Source organism: Balaenoptera acutorostrata, chromosome 3, assembly GCF_949987535.1.
Source record: "Balaenoptera acutorostrata chromosome 3, mBalAcu1.1, whole genome shotgun sequence".
NCBI classification, from domain to species: domain Eukaryota; kingdom Metazoa; phylum Chordata; class Mammalia; order Artiodactyla; family Balaenopteridae; genus Balaenoptera; species Balaenoptera acutorostrata.
In genome coordinates, this window is record NC_080066.1 from 140,189,790 (window position 1) to 140,211,329 (window position 21,540).

General features: G+C 39.9%; 1 long non-coding RNA gene across 1 annotated transcript in view; it reads right to left on the minus strand.

Moving 5' to 3' along the window:
• LOC130707464 (uncharacterized) overlaps window positions 1-21,540 on the minus strand; it is a 139,276-nt gene that overhangs the window by 13,715 nt on the left and 104,021 nt on the right. The window contains exon 2 of the long non-coding RNA XR_009007337.1: window positions 10,511-10,541. This is a non-coding gene — a long non-coding RNA (uncharacterized LOC130707464). The remainder of the gene's footprint in view (window positions 1-10,510; window positions 10,542-21,540) is intronic.

The following is a 21,540-nucleotide window of genomic DNA, read 5'->3' on the forward strand; positions in this document are numbered from 1 at the left end:
TTAAAGCATATTCTAGGCGACTTCCCTGGAGGTCCAATGGTTAAGACTTCGCCTTCCAATGCAGGGTGTGCGGGTTCGATCCCTGGTCAGGGAGCTAAGATCCCACATACCTCATGGCCAAAAGACCAAAATGTAAAAAAGAAGCAATATCATAACAAATTCAATAAAGACTTTAAAAATGTTCCACATCAAAAAATATATATAAAGCATATTCTATTGCATTGGGTATATTCTTGATTTTCCATAAATTCATGATAAAGTATATATTTCAACAAAAGACCTATGTGTATATACTAGACATCTGATCTATAAAATTATTTTTGCAGGCAATTGTGACTGAGCTGGATTCATCAATTTAAAACAGACAAGCAAATAGGAAAAGGAAAACTAGACTGTAAGCAGGATGTAGCAATGAGCTGGTACCTGAGGAGGGTGGAATCAAACACACCTTGCTTAAAATACCAAATCGCTGTGAATGTGGGCAAGTCACTCAATTCTTTAAGCCTTGGTTTTTACTTTCGCAAAAAGCGGTTGACAATATCCAGAGATATTGTCTATAAATTCACTGAACACCTATTATATGTATGGTTCTGTGCTAGGTGTCTGGGATAATGTATTTAAAGCACCTAGCACAGAACCACACATACAATAGGTGTTGAGTGAATGGAACTTCCCCTTTCCCATTTTTCCTGGTTAAATGCCAGGGCAAAGAAATAGGCTGTACAACTCCCCTTAAATTTGTTTTTTAAATACATGTCATCTACATATTTGGAATATTGTTGAATTTAAATGCTAAATGCTGTCCTTAGTATCAGAAGCAGCTCTGCTCACCACACTCAGCAGGGAGAACCTAGCATGTTGGTTTTCCAACAGTGGTAATGAATGGGCTTAGGCTAACACACCATCATTCTTTCCTAGGCTTTTTACTCTGCTTGGGGCTGCTTGTCATCTATGTGAAACTCTCCAAAAGATTCTGCCCCATCCTGCAAATCAGGATAACCCCAAATGTAACGTTTGATCCTGAAAAGATAACATAACCTCTTGGAGAAAAGGCAAGGTGCATTTCTTTGAGGAGGAAGCAGAGATCCCACTTTATTTACATTTGTATGGCTCTTAGAGCTAATAATAAAGTCCTTTCACCTGCATCATCTCACTTCCTCACAAGAACCCTGTATGGTAAGTCAGCAGATATGGTGATTCCCACCTTCCAGATAAGAAAACTGGGGCTCACATTTCGTGCTCAAAGTCACAGGATGGGGGAAGAATCCAGATTTGGTAGGGCTTGAAATTAACACAGTTTGGAGAGGAGGATACTCTTTAAGATAAAGGATACCAGATTGTGAGTAAAAAAATGGATATAAGAAAATAAGTGGGCTTCCCCGGTGGCGCAGTGGTTGAGAATCCGCCTGCCAGTGCAGGGGACACGGGTTCAATCCCTGGTCCGGGAAGATCCCACATGCCGCAGAGCAACTAAGCTCGTGTGCCACAACTACTGAGCCCATGTGCCGCAACTACTGAAGGCCACGCGCCTAGAGCCCGTGCTCCAGAATGAGAGAAGCCACTGCAATGAGAAGCCTGCGCACCGCAACGAAGAGTAGCCCCCGCTCGCCGCAACTAGAGAAAGTCCGCGCGCAGCAACGAAGACCCAACACAGCCAAAAATAAATAAATAAATAAAATAAATTTAAAAAAGAAAAAGAAAAAGAAAACAAGTGACAACAATTACAAAATTTTAAAACCTGGCAGATACAACAAACATCACAAAATTCAAACCCTAACAAAATCATTTTATTAATTAACAGTTGTATAAACCTCTAGAATAGTTTTTCCCTACTTTTTTTCCTCTGTTATGTTATTTGATTACTTCTCTTTTTTTTTTAATGATTTTTTAAAAATTTATTTATTTATTTAGTTATTTTTGGCTGCTTTGGGTCTTTGTTGCTGTGCGCAGGCTTTCTCTAGTTGCAGTGAGTGGGGGCTACTCTTTGTTGCGGTGTGCAGCCTTCTCATTGCGGTGGGTTCTCTTGTTGCGGAGCACGGGCTTTAGGCACACAGGCTTCAATAGTTGGGGGACGGAGGCTCAGAAGTTGTGGCTCGCGGGCTCTAGAGCGCAGGCTCAGTAGTTGTGCACGGGCTTAGTTGCTCCGTGGCATGTGGGATCTTCCCAGACCACAGCTCGAACCCGTGTCTCCTGCATTAGCAGGCGGATTCTTAACCACTGCACCACCAGGGAAGTCCCTGTTTCCTTCTTTATATGACAACAATTTTATAGTACAATCTCAAATAGAAAGATAATTCAGTCTTTCCTGTAGTATGGGTTGATTTAAATTTTTTTTATTATTTATGGTTTAGAAAGGTTTCTTTCAGCTTCATAGCTCATGATTGGTAATGCCATATACAATTTGGTATTAAATTTGGGAAGGCCTCTATAAATTTTCTGTCATATATGAGCAGTAAAGTTTCATGATATTTCAAGTTTCCTTAACCGTGACCCACCTTAAATAATCTTTGCATTGGTAACACTCATTAACCAGTTTGTGACCAAAGGCCTTAAACATTCATGTTCTGACACATAAAGCAGCACAGTGGGCAGTAGGAATATTCCTGCAAGACATCCTTGCACTGAAGCAGCTAGCAATAACCTAGCAATACACAGAAGTGACAGCAAACCATAACAATTTATACTACTAAATCCAAACTACCCGCATCTCCAATGCAACTTCCCTTTAGCTACTGGATCACAAAGATGACTGTAATTACTCAGGTGCCACCCAGCACTTAGGGGAAATGTGACAAAGAGAAAATAAGAGTGGAAAGAGACTGTGGTCTATTGTAGTTACATCATCTTATTTTGCTAATTTTTAAAAAATGCATGATCATGGGAACAGATTGCTAGAATCCCTCCCAGGGTATTGAAAGGGGCATGTGCAGGTGAGGTATCTTGAAACCCAAACATCATTTGCTTCAAGGTAATTCTGCCTCTGCACATGCCCAGTGAGAGTCTGACAAAAAGAGGTTTTCTGACTCCAAGTTCAGTACTCTTTTCTATTATCTGGGACAATATTGTATTTTCCAAGAAAGTTTTGACAAGGTTCTACTCAAAAGCTGTCTTTAAAAATGATCCAGGGGCTTCCCTGGTGGCGCAGTGGTTGAGAGTCTGCCTGCCAATGCAGGGGACACGGGTTCGAGCCCTGGTCTGGGAAGATCCCACATGCCGCGGAGTGACTAAGCCCGTGAGCCACAATTGCTGAGCCTGCGCGTCTGGAGCCTGTGCTCCGCAACGAGAGAGGCCGCGATAGTGAGAGGCCTGCGCACCGCGATGAAGAGTGGCCCCCGCTTGCCGCAACTAGAGAAAGCCCTCGCACAGAAACGAAGACCCAACACAGCCATAAATAAATAAATAAATAAAATTAAAAAAAAAAAAAGATCCATTGATGGAGGAAGGGAGAGCTTAAGATTGCAAATGGAAAGCTGACCTTGGGTAGAATTGAGGTAGACAGGTTACCCCTTAGAAGCTGGTTACCTTTCCTTTTGGGGGCATCTTCACCTTGCCTTTTTACAGGTGCTACATCCCAAACTGTCAAAAACTCTTCAGGGTTCTTCACTCTCCCTTTATCAAAATCTATTTTTAGTTGTCACCAAAAAATCAGGTAAACCAATTCACATCAACACACAAATAGCTGCTAAAAGCTTAATGAATTACTTACAGATGGGGGCCTGGGAGGGTACTTACTAACTGCTAGGAGATAATCCTTTAATTTAATAACCCCAAATCACGAATGGTAGCAATTCAGACATCACTCATAGGCCAGTAGAAAATTAGTTTTGGTTGGAAGAGAGCCAGGAACCCTTCAAGTCATTCCATGGAAGCAGATGACTGATTTTGGGGTCAGATACTGCCAATTATCAAAAATAAAATGAAAATAAACTTGTTGGTTCCCCAGCTTTCCCCTCAAGTTGCACTTCCTTCCTTATCATTCCCTTCACCACCAAACTTCATGAGAGAGTAGCCTACATTCTTTGCCTCCATTTTAAAAATTATAACTCAATCTCCTGCAGTCTGGCTTTTACTTGTACCATTCCATCAAAACTGTTCCCTCAGAGGTCACTCTACTTGGTCCTCAAACAACTCAGCCTGTTGATTTTCAACACTGTTGAGCATCCCTGCCTTCTAAACAGGGCCAGGATTAGGTTGAGGAAAGCAACCTGCCTAAAGTACAAAATTTAAGAAGGCACTCTCTCAGAGTTTTACAAGTTCGGGATTGGCATCTGAGAGCTAGTACCTCCTTAAATTTTGCACCAGAGATGCCTCACTTCCCTCATACTAGTCTCAGTCCTGCTTCTGAAACATTAACTGAGCTTCTCACCATACTCAAAGCACAGCCTGTAATTTTTCTGCCTTCATGCCTTTGCTCATGCTAGAGAGGTAAATGAACCTCCATGCTTTGTACCTGCCCTGCACCCTTCCTACCTCCCTCTGGTAGCAGCACTCTTAGAGCACTGCTCCCCAATTCAATGTGTTTCTAGTGGGGCTGCCAAACACAAGACCTCCCTCCCCAACTCACAGTGGGGTATAATCATCAAGTTGGACCAGTTCTTCCCCAAATTTTCTGAATTGGAAGCAAAGGGCAACTGTCTCTTTACTCTTGGATTGAGAGCAGTAAGGATATGGTGCCAAAGTTATTGGCAACCATACCTCCTGTTACAAGAAGGAGCCTCGAGGAGAAGACGCACTATGGAGGGAGGAGAGACAGAAAAGGCTAACTTAATAAAGTCTTTGTATGCTGTTGACACTGATGCTAGCTCCAGCCTTGTCTTTTCTAGTTTTGTTTACAGAAGCTAATATGTTACCTTCCTACTTTTTCTTTCTTTAAGTTCCTGTCACTTTCTTTTTTTTTTTTTTATTGGGGTATAGTTGCTTTACAATGGTGTGTTAGTTTCTGCTGTACAACAAAGTGAATCAGCTATATGTATACATATATCCCCTCCCTCTTGGACCTCCCTCCCAACCCCCTCCATCCCACCCATCTAGGTCATCACAGAGCACTGAGCTGAGCTCCCTGCACTATACAGCAGGTTCCCACTAGCTATCTGTTTTACACATGGTGGTGTATATATGTCAATCACAATCTCCCAATTCATTCCCCCTTCCCCCCACCCTGTTTCCACACGTCCGTTCTCTACACCTGTGTCTTTATTCCTGCCTTGCAAATAGGTTCATCCGTACCATTTTTCTAGATTCCACATATATGCATTAATATATGATATTTGTTTTTCTCTTTCTGACTAACTTCACTCTGTATGAGAGACTCTAGATCCATCCACATCTCTACAAATGACGCAATTTCGTTCTTTTTGTTCTTCCTTTTCTCTCACCCCATCTCCACAGGTACATAGACTCAAAAGACTCAGCTCAAAGGCCATTTTCTTCCCAGAGCCTTCCTTGATCCATAGGATTTGACTAATCTCTTCCTTTTCTGAACTGCTGTGGCATTTCATATGTCTCTCATGGTTATTTAGCTTTATGTCTTATATCTCCTACTATACTATATGTTCTTCAAAGGCAAGATCCATAATCTTTGAATCCTGAGAACTGAGTACAGGATCTTTTGACACAGCAGAAAATCAGTAGATTTTTGTTGAAGGGATGAATTAAACAGATGAATGAACATAACTAAGGGATATATTGAATCTCTATGTTTCACTTCAGGAAATTTCAGTCTGAATAATAAGTTCTAAAAATAATAAAAAGTATTTTCCAAAAGAAAAATAAAAGAAAAAATGGCTCACTGATTTCTAGGGAAAAATGGTGAATGTTAAAGGGTGCCAGTGTTTTTTAAAAGATGGGTGAGACTTAAATTTATATTTATTCATATATGAATAAATAAACTCTTGGATGATACACAAGAAACTGTAAAGTGATTTCAAATTTGGGGGAGCAACTGAGCAGATGGGGCTCACAGATAAGAGGGAGACTTTTCACTGTATACTTTAATTTTTCAACCAGGTGATTCATTGTTTATTCAAGGATAATTCAAACTAAATGAATAAAATAAACTCTAAATAAAGTGGTTTTGTTATAGCGATCATTCACCTACAACATGAAAGGAAGAACCTTCTTTCCTAATGTAATATGCATGAAGTGCTAGCACCATGTTCTGGTTTAAAAAGTGCAACAGAGCAAATAATTTATATAGAAATGAAGATGATGTGCTCTGGACAATTCTGTTAGAGGACTCAATAAATGGAGTAAACAGCCCTGGTGATGATAATGACACCAATGTTGAAGCTAAACACAAAATGTTCACATAAAATTGTTTCACACAAAAAATAAAAGATAACGGAGAACACAAAATTCTCCATCTACCAATTAGTGTTTTTCTTCCCAGTAAAAAAAAGTTCTTAAAAATCTATTAAAATTTACACTTTCAGATAGGTAAATTTGGTTGTATGTAAATTATACATCAATAAAGCTGATTTTAAAAATGTAAAACATAAAATGTTAGACTGAAAGGGACCTTAGAGGTTTTGTCTAGTCATCCCCAATCTTTATCCAAGGACTCCTTCTATTTTACTTTTAATCATGGATCCCCATATCTTGAAAGATTCTGTGACCTAAATGAAATCGTATAAACCACTGTGATGGATAATGCTGATAAGCAATAAAGTTAAGTAGGTTTATGGACAAAAAAAAGGTCTTAATCATATTCTGCTAGTTTAAAAGTCAGATCTTTTGACACACAATATACCTAGATACTAATTTAAAATTAGCTGAATAACATTCCTATTAGCTAAAGGAAGCGGTGTGGTATTTGATTTATCATATCTTAACTACTAAACTTATAATATCTTAACTTGTATAAATCAGAAATCCCATTCCTCTAGTGAGGAAGTACTTTCCCTGTTAACACCCAGTGGTATCACTAACACTATTATAGATATGCAAACTGGTCAGAAATTCATTCACTCATTCAGTCATCCTATAATCATCCATCCAATCATTCAACATGGATTGGGCATATAGTGTGGTGCAAGGCACTTTAAGGTTTCTACCCACACTAAAAATCTCTCCATCTTTTAACAGTTTAACTAATTATCAGTAAATGACCAATAGGTAGAGATCAGAAAGGAGCACTTAGCCACATTAAATGACTTCAAATTTCTACATCTTAATGAATTACATTCATGGACCCAAAAGGAACTTGCTGAGGTGGTCTCTGAATCAAGAAATCTTAGAGCATCAGTGGACAATGGGAGAGATGCCAGAATCCTAGAATGGGAAGATAATCTCCTTATCTCAGAAAGAGGAAAAAGGGTAGATTTTAGAAACCATAGATTGAGCCGTAGTTCTCTAACTGCAGGGAGGATCATAGTGCCTGCCACAAGTCACCATCCTAAGTCAACATTTTTATTCTGCACTTGAATGAAGGTTAAAAACAAAAAGTCATGTTTTTGAAATGAACAGAATTATAACCAAAAACAATAATTAATATGATGGATGATAAAAACAAAATTCAAGATGATCTTACTGGATCATTGGGGGGAAAGCTATCAAGATAAACTTTAACAGGTCTATCCCAAATTTCCAGGCTTTAACAACCTATAACTACAAAATAAGGTCACAGCTCATACTCCCACTAAATCTGGAAGTTATAATGGACCCTGCTGACTCAATTGAAGGAAACTACTGGAAAGTTCTCCAGATTGTGTTACAGGTGTGCTGTTGTTTTTCTGCTATGACCACCTCCTACTACCACGTGAAACTGCCGCTCCACCGGCACAGCTGTTCCCAGTTATGATCCCCCCACTGTAACTTCCTCTCTGGATTCAAGGAAGAGGGTATTGTTCTCCCTTTTGCATCTCCATCTATGTAGGATAGACACACCACTAAAATCCCTGAAGCTCAGCTAATGTGAAGCCACAACTTCTGAATAAAATTGTACTTAAGGGCTAGAGAATAACAGAAAGGAAGTATGAAGAAGGAATTACAGTTGCTACTAGAAGTGACTATTATCAGAGCCCATAGACTGGGCCGTTGCTTAGGGTTTTTGTAGGGCTCCTGGCCTGGCTCTACCTGCTGGGACCATCCATTCACTGGGAGTTCGTTGACATCTCTACCCCTAAGAATTCAAGCTACACTCTCCCCAAAAAGCCCAGAGAGAGGAACAAGTTTACCCTACCCCACCTCTCAGTCTAATCAGCACAGTTAAAGGTAGCTGATGAGTTTAGTCCTCCATAGCATTCAACTATGCCACCTAGTGAGATGTGGTTTGGGAGGTGTCAGGGTCAGTCAGTACAGTAAATAAAAGAGTAACCTCCAATATTGGGATCCATGGGTCCCAGGCTAGATAAAACAGTAGCAAAAGGTCTCTAGGAGACACCGAGAGCCAAAGGAGAAAAAAAATCCATAGTTCAGAGGGGAACATAGAGGCACAATGAAAGCACCAGAAGAGGTTCATTAGCTATTTCTCAGGACAGTTTATGTCTACGGATTGGCCTTCCAAGTCCAAAGTCAGAGAAAGAAACTGAGTATAGGAGAACATCATATCCAAAAGGCTACCTACCCAGGCAGAGCAGTGCAAGACCTCAGGACAAAGCCAATAGAAGGAATCAGGACTCCCTAGCGAAGTGGTTGATTCCAGGGCTGGGGCAGGATGAACCTGGGTAATCTTGTGGTACCAGAAAACAAGGAAGTTTTCAAAAAAGGATGGGGCAAGTCAAAGGATGCAGGAGCCAACCCAAAAGCACCCTACAATGGCCAAATGTGGAACAATTTGAGCAACTAAATAAAATAATGATAGTATTAGATTATAAACCATAAAATAAATATCCATGAGTCCATACCAATATAAATAACTGAGTAAATAAATAAATGAAAAAGAGAGGGCAGCTCTTCCTTATAGAAGAATTCTAATTAACAAATGTAGAGATAATAAGAAATACAAAGTCCTTATTAGGCAAATACTGCAGTATTTATTATTATTATTATTATTTTTGGCTGCATTGGGTCTTCGTTGCTGCGCGCGGGCTTTCTCTAGTTGCGGTGAGGGGGGCTACTCTTCGTTGTGGTGCGCGGGCTTCTCATTGCGGTGGCTTCTCTTGTTGTGGAGCATGGGGTCTAGGTGCGCGAGCTTCAGTAGTTGCAGCACGCGGGCTTCAGTAGTTGTGGCTCGCGGGCTCTAGTGCGCAGGCTCAGTAGTTGTGGCACATGGGCTTAGTTGCTCCGTGGCATGTGGGATCCTCCTGGACCAGGGATCGAACCGTGTCCCCTGCATTGGCAGGTGGATTCTTAACCACTGCGCCACCAGGGAAGTCCCCAGTGTTTATTATTTATACTGCATATTTATTGCAGACAAGATCCACCTATGGAGGCAAAAATCAGTGGGCAAAACTTTGAGGAGAAACAGGGTATTAGCCTACTCTCAAAATAACCAAGATAGTTATCAGTTACAAAAGGGAAAATGGGAACTTTTCAGTGAAGAAACCCAACATGACCAACTTAACCAAGTGATCAAAGTTAACGTCACCAATAATGAGACAAATCAACATCATGTACCTCTGTCATGATGCCCTGAGAAGGACATAAGATGACTTTTATATTAACCTTGCCAAAAATGCATAACCCCATCATGAGAAAACACTAGACAAACCCGAATTGAGAGATACTCTACAAACTAAACAGTATTCTTCAAAAGTGCGAAGGTTGGGCTTCCCTGGTGACGGAGTGGTTAAGAATCTGCCTGCCATTGCAGGGGACACAGGTTCGAGCCCTGGTCCGGGAGGATCCCACATGTCACGGAGCAACTAAGCCCGTGCACCAAAACCACTGAACCTGCGCTCTAGGGCCCGTGAGCCACAACTACTGAGCCCACGTGCCACAACTACTGAAACCTGTGCACCTAGAGCCCATGCTCCACAACAAGAGAAACCACCACAATGAGAAGCCCATGCGCCACAGCTAGAGAAAGCCCTTGCGCAGCAACGAAGACCCAACACAGCCAAAAACAAATTAAAAAAAAAAAAAAGTGCCAAGGTTATGAAAGACTAAAGAATGCCACAGATTGTCAGAGACCAAATGCAATGTGGGATCCTAGACTGGATACTGAAACAGATAATTAGGGCATTGGGGGAAAACTGGTAAACTTTCAATAAGGTCCATAAGTTAGATAACAGTAATTTCCTGGTTCTTCCATCATACGATGGAAATAGTTAACATCATATTTAACTGTTAATTAATAGTTATGTAAATAATTAACATTAGGGGAAGCTCAGTGAAGCATATATGCTACGTCTTTGTACTATTTTTTCAAATTTTCTATGTCTAAAATTATTACAAAATAAAAAGTAAAAAAATGTCATCACCTTTTCTGGAGTCAGTACATTCTTCATGATAGAGAGGCTCCAGCACATTTGTGTTTCCAGGTAAGGGTGTCAAATAGACATGTGCTTATTTATTTGTTAAATCAAACTGCAAAAGCCAAGAAAAGTGATTTTGCATAATTTTAACTTACCTAAATGAATTTCCTCTCTCCCTCCTCCTCCCTTGATGAAAAAAAAGAAAAAAGAAGTCAAAACAAACAAACGAAAATCCCCAAACTGAAAGAGACATCAAAGAACATCCTGTGTTAGGATTACCAAATTACCTTAGCTGACTCACCATGAATCACCATGGGCTTACTGTTTTTAATTTGCATCTACTCATTAACGTGGCATTCCCTAATCAACGTTTTAAAAAATCCGTTTCTTACTCTGGAATCTCTGCCACAAAACATAACATATTGTTGCCTTTGAATCTCTGAATTACTTCTAAAACTTGCATGACTGCTATTGTCTTCTGCAAAGATTCTTTTGTTCTCTTCCTTCTACAAAAGGCGTTTAGCAGTTATCCTAAGGAAATCAAAGACCCATGACTATTTTATATGGAGAGTAAAATAGAGCAATAAAGACTATTCTTGATTCTTTTTTCCCCTCATTATGTAGAGTCAGACTTTGAGGGAAGTTCTGGGGACCCTCCCCATCTCCGAGCAAGTTCCAAAGGCTTCCCAAGGGAGCTCACTTCTACACATAGTTCGACTAGAGAGAAGGGGTGAATATGTGCAGAGTGAAAGCAACAGCAGGCCTTTTGAAGGTGGAATTAGAGAAGAAAACAAGTATCCCTATGGAGTCTAAATTCCTCACACTTTCCTTTATATTGTTGGAGAATTTCTTTGCTCTGTATATTTTTGGTATAGAAATTTCTGAATTTTGAAGACAAATATATTTCATCTCTGGTTATGTGCATCATACTTTGGGTAGATAACCAACCGGATTTCTCCTTTTGATCCAACACCTTATTCTTTTAAGAAATAAATCCAAAGAAGTAAAAAGTAGTAAGGCTTTTGATTTGTAACTTAGGTAGTTTCCTTTGCAGCTAACCAAAGGGCCAAGAGGAAATATTACACTTTAAAGTATCTCAGATTCAAAAGACTGTCTGATGGAACTGACTCCTCCTCTTTGCAGGACCTCTGGGCAATTATACAGGCTTTGGGTTACAAATCTGTTTATCTACCTACTGTCACTACCACTCCAGTGAACAGACACAGTTCTTTATCAACTAGTGAAGTAATCAACAATGACTAAACTAAATAACTATAAAATCACGATAAAGAGCTATCCATATAAGCCATAGAACACTTTCCAGTTGTAATAACTTGTGTGATTTCCTATCCATACATCCCTCCTTCACACCTGCGACTCCTGGTACCTCTGGGACTTCACACCTGAAAATTTTATCGGGACTCATGGCCCTATTGCCTCCACTCCCTTCAGCTCCAAGACTTTTACTCTCTCCACCATAGGCTCTAAAGAGCTCTAGTTCAGCACTAATGGAATAGACATCAAGCCAGCCTGTTTTCCATCTCATACCTCAGATTTGGTACCTGGAGTTTGATTGTGCTTCTAAAATTAAGCCCTTGCCTTTCCCTTTCTAGTATCTTAAATGCTTATCTCGATAATTTGCCCAATCTCCCAGTTTCTATACTTTACCTTGATCTTTACCTCCCCATGGCAGCCTTTATTCTCATTCCTCATCCCCACCCACATTATTTGAATACTGTCCCTTGAACCCCAGTCCTGGAGATGGAGCCCTGTTACTGGTCACCAATTCTCTCTGATGCTGAGTACCTATAAGCCATTCTCTGCCTACCTGGACTTCTTCGCACTGCCCACAGCAAAGTATCCTCTTAGCTCCAGCCTTGCCCTGTGAGTGTGTCATCCCAACTGTACACCACAGTCTCAGCCCTAGCCCCATAGCCTTCTCTTTCTCCAATTATTTCATGTCTTAAGGAGAAAACATATTCCATATGTATCTTACTTTTGTATTTCTCAAAACTATGTTCAAAGTAAGTGCTTTAGTCATTGCTCTCCTACGAGTCAAGAGCATTTAGCAAATAACAAAACTCTATGACATCAAAATTTGGATAATAGTGCTCCCATTAAGGAATAATTCAAATAATTAAATCTAAAACGTTCAAAACTCAATCTCACACACATAGCCTTCTCCAGTTTTCTTCTGACCAGATGCTATAGAATTATACCCAGTTGACAAATGTCTTCTAGAATAGTACTACTCAAGGGTGGCCCCTGAAGCTTGCTAGAAGTACGGAATCTCAGTCCCCCAACTCAAAGCTACTGAATTGGAAGCTACTTTAATAAAATCTCCACGTGGATTTGGTGGAGCTGCTAATCACAGTGTCCTTCCTCCCCATCACACCACGGAGGTGCAGGCCTATAAGCCAGGCTGAGCTGATCGCAGGACTACAGCCCCCTGGAAACAGTGATTTGTCCAGGCGGCCAGTCTGGCAAGTAATCAACCCAGAGCAATCAATATTCATGAAATTTTCCAAATTGGAGGCCAAGGGACAGTTTTCTCTCTCCCTTTGGAGCCCAAGCTGTAGAGCAATGACACCTGCATTGTCAGGGGCCATCTTTCTGCCTTGGGGGGAATGCCACATACAATGGAAAAGCAAGAAACTAAGCAGAAAGGAGCAGAAAGGAGAGACAGATAAGGAAACAGAATCAAGAAAGCATTGTTTGAGACCCCAGATCCAGGTATACCCACAGGCAGATGTTCCTCAGATATTCCTCAGTTATGTAAACAGGTTAAAAATCTCTTTTTCACTTAAACTAGTTTGAATTAGGCTTCTTTCACTTGCACTGAGGCTTCTTGACTAAGGCACAGCTCATATATTTGAAGATTGCTATAATATTTTCTGTTATTTTTTATTAGTCTAATCAGCTTATTTTCCTTAATCTTTTTTTCTCCATGGATTTTCTAAGTTGACAACCATTTGGAGGTTTTTGAGGGCTACTATCAGATCTCCAGAATCCTAGCTGTTTTCCTGATAGCTTATTTATTCTACCGTCCCTTGGGAACCCCCCTGAACCTCCTAAGAACCCTTTAGAGAGAAACTCTTTCTTATCAAAACTGACATTTGTGGTTTTTTTCCTCCCTGCTTGGTGATGTCTCTGAATATTTTTTAACTCATATATGAATACTTAGTCAAGAAGACAATAGATTGGCCTATTTACAAGCAGATTCTGAGAACACTTAATGGAAGCTCCACGCATTAATTCTACAAGAAGAGCCACTGGATGCATTGTAATAATGATGATAGATCTAAATGGTTACAGTGCTTTGCTTTTGAAAACACTGAGTGCATCGTGGCCATTTTAAAAGATTGCTTCAGCTCAGATCATTTGGTAAAGCTAAAGCAAAGGAGGAGAAATATTTGCCTTAGAGAACCAATTCTAACTAGTTACAGGGCAAATGTGAACCATCACATTTATCCACTTATCCTTGGAATCTAGAGACAATAAATGTGTATATAGGGAAACAGAAGGAGATAATCTAAAATCATTTTTTAAAAAGTCTTGAAGGGATGTGGCCGTTATAACATGGTGAAGCTCTTTTTTTACTTGGTTTAAAAATAACCACTTCTCTATAACACTGGAGTTAGGCTAATGTTAGAGAAAAGACCCCTTCAGAAACACTTCTAAACCATACCTGTATGGTAAGGTAACAAGAAGGCCTACAGTTCTACTGCGTTCGACATAAAGGATTTCTGTAAACTGGTTAGCATCACTCTATTTCACCGTCATAGAAGCTCCTTTAACCATATCTCACAATTGTGTCTTACTTGTTATAAAAAAATAAAATAAAATAAAATAAAATAAAACAGTGCTGGTCCAGGTCAGGCCAATAATCCATCTACCTCAGTAGTTTTCTTTTTCTTTTTTTCTAACTATATAACCTATTTAGGTGGGGAAAAGGCCAGGAAGTCCTACTCTACATGTTCCCACTTTCTAGGGAAAAAAGAACTTGATAATAACAAAATTTCAACCACACATAAATTTACAAGAAAAAATAACAGCAATTCTATATTTTCATTCATACTCCAATAGGAGCAATTTAAAACCACAACCAACTCAAGACAACACTAATGGTATACTCTGATAAGAAAACTTCCTTCCAAAAAACTGGAAGAATTCCAAATATGTGTGCATATATAAAGTAGGAGCTTTGAAGGACCTTGTTCAGGTTTCTTTCTAAGCTATAATACATTTTTTCATGTGCTGTCCAATACAGTGGCTATTGAGTACTTAAAATATAATATAAATTTTGAGATGTGCTGTAAGTTTAAAATACACACTGGATTTTGAAGACTTAAGTACTAAAGAAAGAATTAAAATATATCATTAATAATTATTTATATTAAATACACATTGAAATGATATTTTGGATATATTGTGTTAAATGAAAGATATCATTAAAATTAATTTTACCTGTTTCTCATTACTTTTTATAATGTGGCTCCTAGAAAAATTTTAATTACATACATGGTTCACATCATATTTCTATTGAACAGCACTGTTCTATACTATATTCAGTGATTAGGAGCATAGTCTGGAGTCAGTCTGAAACCCAGTCTGTGTCATTAGGCAAGTTACTAATTGCGGGGGGGGGGGGTCTCAATTTCATCATCTGTAAAATAGAGTTAATAATAGCACCAGCCTTATGTAATTGTAAAAATTAAAAGGGTGTTTATATGTAAGTACATAGAACAGTGCCTAGCACATACTAAGTCTGTATATATATATATAGACTACATATATATATCTTGGATAATATACTACTTTTTGGTTTTGGACTCCAAATTTTATTATTTCACTTAATTTTAGTGTCTCACTTAGTGGGTATATCAGTCTGTTCAGGCTGCCATAACAAAATACCACAGATTGGGTGCCTTAAACAACAGAACTTTATTTTCTCACAGTTCTGGAGGCTGGAAGTCCAAGATCAAGGTTCCAGCAGGGTTGGTGCCTGGTGAGGTCTCTCTCCTCAGCTCGCAGACAGTGCTTTCTTGATGTGTCCTCACATGGTAGTCTGGTGTCTCTCCCTCTTCTTATAAGAACACCAGTCCTATCCGATTAGGGCCATATCCTTATGACCTCATTTAACCTTAATTATCCCCTTAAAGGCCCTATCTTCAAATGCAGTCACATTGGGGGTTAGGGTTTTAACATATGAATTTGGGGGTGGGGAAACAATTCGTCTATAATAGTGGGTTATGTGTAAATAGTTTCTTAGACACATATAAAACTGAAAGCCAGTGGACTCATAATTTTGGATCCATTCACAGTCCATCAAGAAGAGCAGGTGGCTACTGATCACTGAAAAATTCTCATTTTGAGCAACAGGTCCATCCATGGCATTAAAGGTGGTTAGCAGAAGGGCATGATGATTCCCCCCAACATCAACCTCAAAATACTTCTGCGTGTTTTTAAACCAGCCCAATTTTTATAACTTGGTATGAACTGAATAGCCCTGAATTTAATACAACTCTTAATTCATATCACCTCTTGGAGTATTGAATTTAAAAACTGCCTGTTAAAAAAAGTTGTTTCTTCTTCTTTTAAAATTGCTTTGTCAATACTAAAGTGTGCCCCCAAATTTTTGAATTTTGGAATTTGATAGAAAGACTCTGTTTTTATCCTTTTTTAAAATATATATAAAGTTATTTATTTTATTTATTTATTTTTGGCTGCGTTGGGTCTTCATTGGTGCACACGGGCTTTCTCTAGTTGCAGACAGCAGGGGCTACTCTTCATTGCAGTGTGCGGGCTTCTCTTTGCGGTGGCTTCTCTTGTTGCAGAGCACAGGCTCTAGGCGCACAGGCTTAGTAGCTCCGCAGCATGTGGGATCTCCCTGGACCAGGGGCTCGAACCTGTGTCCCCTGCATTGGTAGGCAGAGTCTTAACCACTGCGCCACCAGGGAAGTCCCCTGTTTTTTATCTTAAGCTGTGCCTCTCGTTTGATTAAATTTTCTCTCAGACTGTTTTTCTGCACCCAAGATCTGGGTTGTCGATCTACCTTCACTAAGCAATTCTTTTATTCTCTTGATTATCTCACAGCAGCATTTACAGTCTTTTCTAGTCCTTTATTTGAGATTCATCATTCAAAATTCAAACAGTAGTTTGTTCACTGGTAGGATAATGTTTTCTATTTTATTTCTGATTTTGAGTATGAGGATTTGTTCTTACCTTTCACCTCTATATATTTATGATTGTATTTCTTTCTACTTTTGTTTGTTTGGTTTTTTTGGCTGAGGCAACATATTGGGTCAAAACCTTCAAGAAATAATCCAGATGGACTCCTAAATCCTTTCCCTATGGTGGAAATCATAGCTTGGAACTCATTAGTCATATGCATCATTCCCAAATTTCAACTCTTATATTTCACCCATCTGTCCACATCCTCATTCGAGCTTCTTGCAGTTTATCCACATCAGAACATTGTTCAACTATCTAATGAGAGTAAATGCGATGAATGAAAGTCAAGCTTTCTCATGTACCTCCTTTTCTAGATTATTTTGAATGTTAAATGAATTCAAGCACAAATTCCATTTCTCTATCCAAAGAAACAACAGTAAATTTAGTTGAATAAATATTTGCTGAATACCAACTATAGGGCAAAGCATTAAATAGGGATAAAAGTTAAATATAATATGATCTCTACTTTCCCTTCCAGTCTAGAAGGAGGCAGCCATGGAAACAATTAACCTTGAAATAGTACCAAATAGATTCAAGTGTTGGACTGAATATTTGTGTCTCCCAAAATTCATATGTTGAATCACCCCTATGTGATTGTATTTGGGGTCTTTGGGAGGCAATTAGGTCATCAGGGTGGAGCCCTCATGAATGGGATTAGTGACCTTATAAGAATGGACACGAGAGAGTTGATCTCTCTCTAGGCCAAGTGAGGTTATAGTGAGAAGGTGGCTGTATGTAAGCCAGGAAGCAAGCTCTCATCAGACAGTGGATCTTCCAGTGCCTTGATCTTGGACTTCCCAGTCTTCAGAATTGTGAGAAATAAATGTTTGTTGCTTAAACCACTCAGTCTACAGTATTTTTGTCATATCAGCCTGAACCAAGACACTGAAGTCGGAAAGGAAGAGAAACGGCGTCCAACCGGCTTGACTGAGTAAGCCTCCACAGAATATGAGACATTTGAGCTGAGGCTGGAAGAAGAGCCATCTTTTGATTAATACCATCACCTGAGGACAAAGTCCATATGCAAAATTGAGAAGAACCAAAAGAGTCTGGGAGAAATGGAGAACCCTGTCCATACCGTTCCTAGAAATTACCCTCCCTATGGACTCCCTTTCGAGTGAGATTACAAGATTATGAATTTTCTTATCATTTAAGCCAGTTTGAGCTGGGTTTTCTATTACTTGCACTCTAATTGATATAACCCCTCTAAAGCTCTTGACCTATATTTGTTACTGTCAGCTAGGCATCTCTAAATGGATGTCCCAATAACAACTTGTGTTAGCATGGGTTGTCTGAGAAGCAGGTGTCAAAATGGGACTAGACGTGGAAGAGATGAATTGGGGGCAATACTGGCAAGGGAAAAATGGGGAGGATGTCCATGAGGCTGTGAAAGCTGGCAGACTAGTCTGCCCCTTTGTGAGGGGAGAAGGAAGGAAAGAAGGAAGGGGGGTTAAGTGGAAGAGCCTTACTCTGCTATGCAGTTCTGAGACAGGCTGGGACCTGGGACCCTTTGCTGCAATGCTTGCACCTGGACACACCTCTCCTCCAGCAACAAAATACAAAGAAACTATATGGGACTAAAAATAACTGTGTGCATGCTGCAGTTGGGGCAAATTCTGGACTCAAAAGATACAAAGAGACCAAAAAACCCAACTGCCACTTTTGAAGAGCCTGGAGCAAAAAAGGGGTGTCAGGAGCAAAAGCAGAGTACTGAGCATGCCCCCTGCACACAACATCACCTAAGGGATGGGCAAACCACCTAAGCCACCCCTCTGGCCCAACCCCTGGACACACCCCTACCCTCACCCTATATGAGGAACCAGCTCGCACCCACCCCCCACAGGGTGAGCAAGCAAGCAAGGGAACCCATTGTTTGTTCTTGGTCCCCCCTGCCACAGCAGGGGCCCCAATAAAGCCTTGCCTGAATTTCTTGTCTGGCCTCTAGTCAATTTCTATTGCTTGGGAAAGGCCAAGGACTCTGGTCGGTAACAGTTCTAAGAAATTTCAGCAAGGCTGATGGAGAGCCCTCAGCCAATATTGCTGATTAAAGAAAGAAATTCTAAATCTACCTGGAGGACCTGTTCAGTATTCCTGCCATACCCAGTCACTGGCTGGGAGCTGCCCATTGGAGGCTTGGCCTGGCCTGATTGATATAACTGGTGTCAGTACACAGCAGCACCTGGGGCCCTTAATCAAACACGCTACCCCTAGTCAGCCGCTTCTGCAAGGTGCATTCTCCTCACCTCTACACACTTCAACCTCAATACATCCAAACTGAACTCATCTTACCCGGCTGCCAAACCTCCCTTTCCACCTGTGTTCCCTACCGTCCTAGTCATCCAAAGCAGAAGTTATATAGTCATCCTTGATTTCTTCCTCTTCTTCATCCTCACACCCCAAAATACCTCCTATTTTAATGGCTTGACCTCCAAACCATCTTTGACCCACCCCTGATAATTGCTTGTGTAATCCAGGCTTTCATCTCTTGCCTGTGCCATTGAAGTAGCCTAAGCAGAACTCATTTCTGACTCCTTATCCAGCATTCTTTTCATTACATCAAACCACTTTCAACAAGCTTGGAAAGACCATCTAACTCATTTCTTTTTAGCCTTTGATCCACTCTAACATACCTGAGAGATTTTGATATGCCACTCTCCACCCCAAATGAGAATTACTGATAATTTTTAAAAGCCATTGTAGAGGGTTAACGGACTCATCCTCTGTTCAGGACACACCACTGTTATTGGTCTGTGTAAGGTCATCTCTAGTTTTATTTATTTAGACCTTTTATTCCCATTCCTTACTTCCATTCCCCTCTCTGCCAATAGGTAATCATTCTAATGTGTTGATATGTTATAATCACAGGTGGGTGGGAAGTTTTTTTAGTTGAAGATTTAATCAGTTATTATTAATAAAGCATTAAAAACAATTTTTCTCTAGGTGCCACATGAATGATAATATATATTGCAAACTTATAAAATCAATTATTAAAGCAAAACCATTTTTTTTGGCCGAACCACACGGCATTGGGGATCTTCCCCGACCAGGGATCGAACCCATGTCCCCTGCCTTGGGAGCGCAGAGTCTTAACCACTGGACCACCAGGAAGTCCAGCAAAACATATTTTAAAAGTATTTCAAAATGAGAACAAATTCTAAGAGGAGAAGAATGGATTTTAGTTGCCACAAACCTCATGCTCCTTTGCAGAATCCTCTGGCTCTGAAGATGAGTATCAATAACAGGGAAGGGGCAGAATGGCCTCCAGGGATTTAACCATCTCTTATCATCTCATCATCTCCTTATCACAGACTACAGCTGGAATCTTGGGAACTTTCTTTTTTATCATTATATCTTCATATACTTCAGTGGATTCAGGTTCAAATCCACAGATTTGATTCTCATCCAGCCACCTGACTTCAGCCACCTACTTGGCCCTCCCTTGGGAATCTCCCAGACACTGACAGCTTTTGGTTTGGAACACTTCCCCCAGAGATTTTGGATACAAAATTGTTACTTATCTACCCAGAGTGGGCAAGGAGGTGTCTTTTGGCACCACCTGCCTCTTTAGTATCTTCTAGGTTATCACGATCAACCTCGGGACCTCCAAGTGGAAAGAGCTTAAAATAAAAGCTCCCAAGCATATTGGCTTTTCTATTTCCCTGCGCTGGGTCTTGCACATGTTTTTTTAAAAAAAAAGACATTTAAAAAATTAATATATTTCATTTCTTAGAGCTGTTTTAGGTTTGCAGAAAAAATGAATAAAAAGTACAGAGTTCCCGTATATTCTATATATTCTCTCTGCCCCCACTACCACCGTCAGTTTCAGTTTCTTCTATTATTAACATCTTACATTGGCGTGGTACAACTGTTACAACTGATGAACCTATAGTGATACGTTATTATTAAAGTCCATATTTTACATGACACTGTGTGGTATATTGAGTTTTAACAAATGCATTATGACATATATCCACCATAACAGTATCATTCAGAATAGTTTCACTGCCCTAAAAATTCTCTGTGCTCTCTACCTATTCATTCCTCCTTGACCCCAAACCTCTGGAAACCACTGATCTTTTTACTGCCTCCATACATTTGGCTTTTTTCAGAATGTCATATACTTGGAGTTATACAGTATGCAGTTTTTCAGACTGGCTTCTTTCACTTGGTAATATGTTTCCTCTATGTCTCTTCACGATTTGATAGCTTATTTCTTTTTATTACTGAATAATATTCTATAGCATGTATATATTATAGTTTGTTTATCCATTTACCTATTGAAGGACATCTTGGATGCTTCCGAGTTTTAATAATTTTGAATAAAGTTGCTCTAAATATCTGTGTGCAGGTTTTTATGTGGGTGTACGTTTTTAACTCACTTGGGTAAATATCTAGCAGTACAATTGCTGGAGTGTATGGTAAAACTGTGCTTTACTTTGTGAGAAACCACCAAGCTGTCTTCCAAAGGGACTGTACCATTTTGTATCCTCTAGCCTATCTCACTAAGAGTTAGGTTATAATTACTCTTGGCTGTGGCTGTTGGTTTCAGGGGCTAAAATTTCCTCCAGTATCCTTGTTTTTGTCTCCTCTGTTGTCTTTGAGTTTCCCTAAGGACTCCTTAAATAGGGTCTGAGGCTTTCAGTTCTTTTAGTTGTAATCCCCTGTTACACGGCAGCCCTGTTGAGGCGTCGAGGAAGGGAAGTGTTCTACAGTCCTGTAATTAGGCCTCAGTCTTTTAGTGAACTTGAGCTGGGCATTTTTCTTCTTCTAAGTCAAAGGCTAGTGTCGGCTGGAGTTGGGTATTTCCCTTTCCCTGATTGGTTAGGCTTCGGTAAAGTGCCAGTCGGTTAGGTTCTGGTAAAATAGTTTCCCTTTAGGGCAGCCCTTGTTAAGAAGAACAGAGAGCTCTGAGAGTAACCATATTTCAAAATGGTTACTCTTCCCCTCCCCC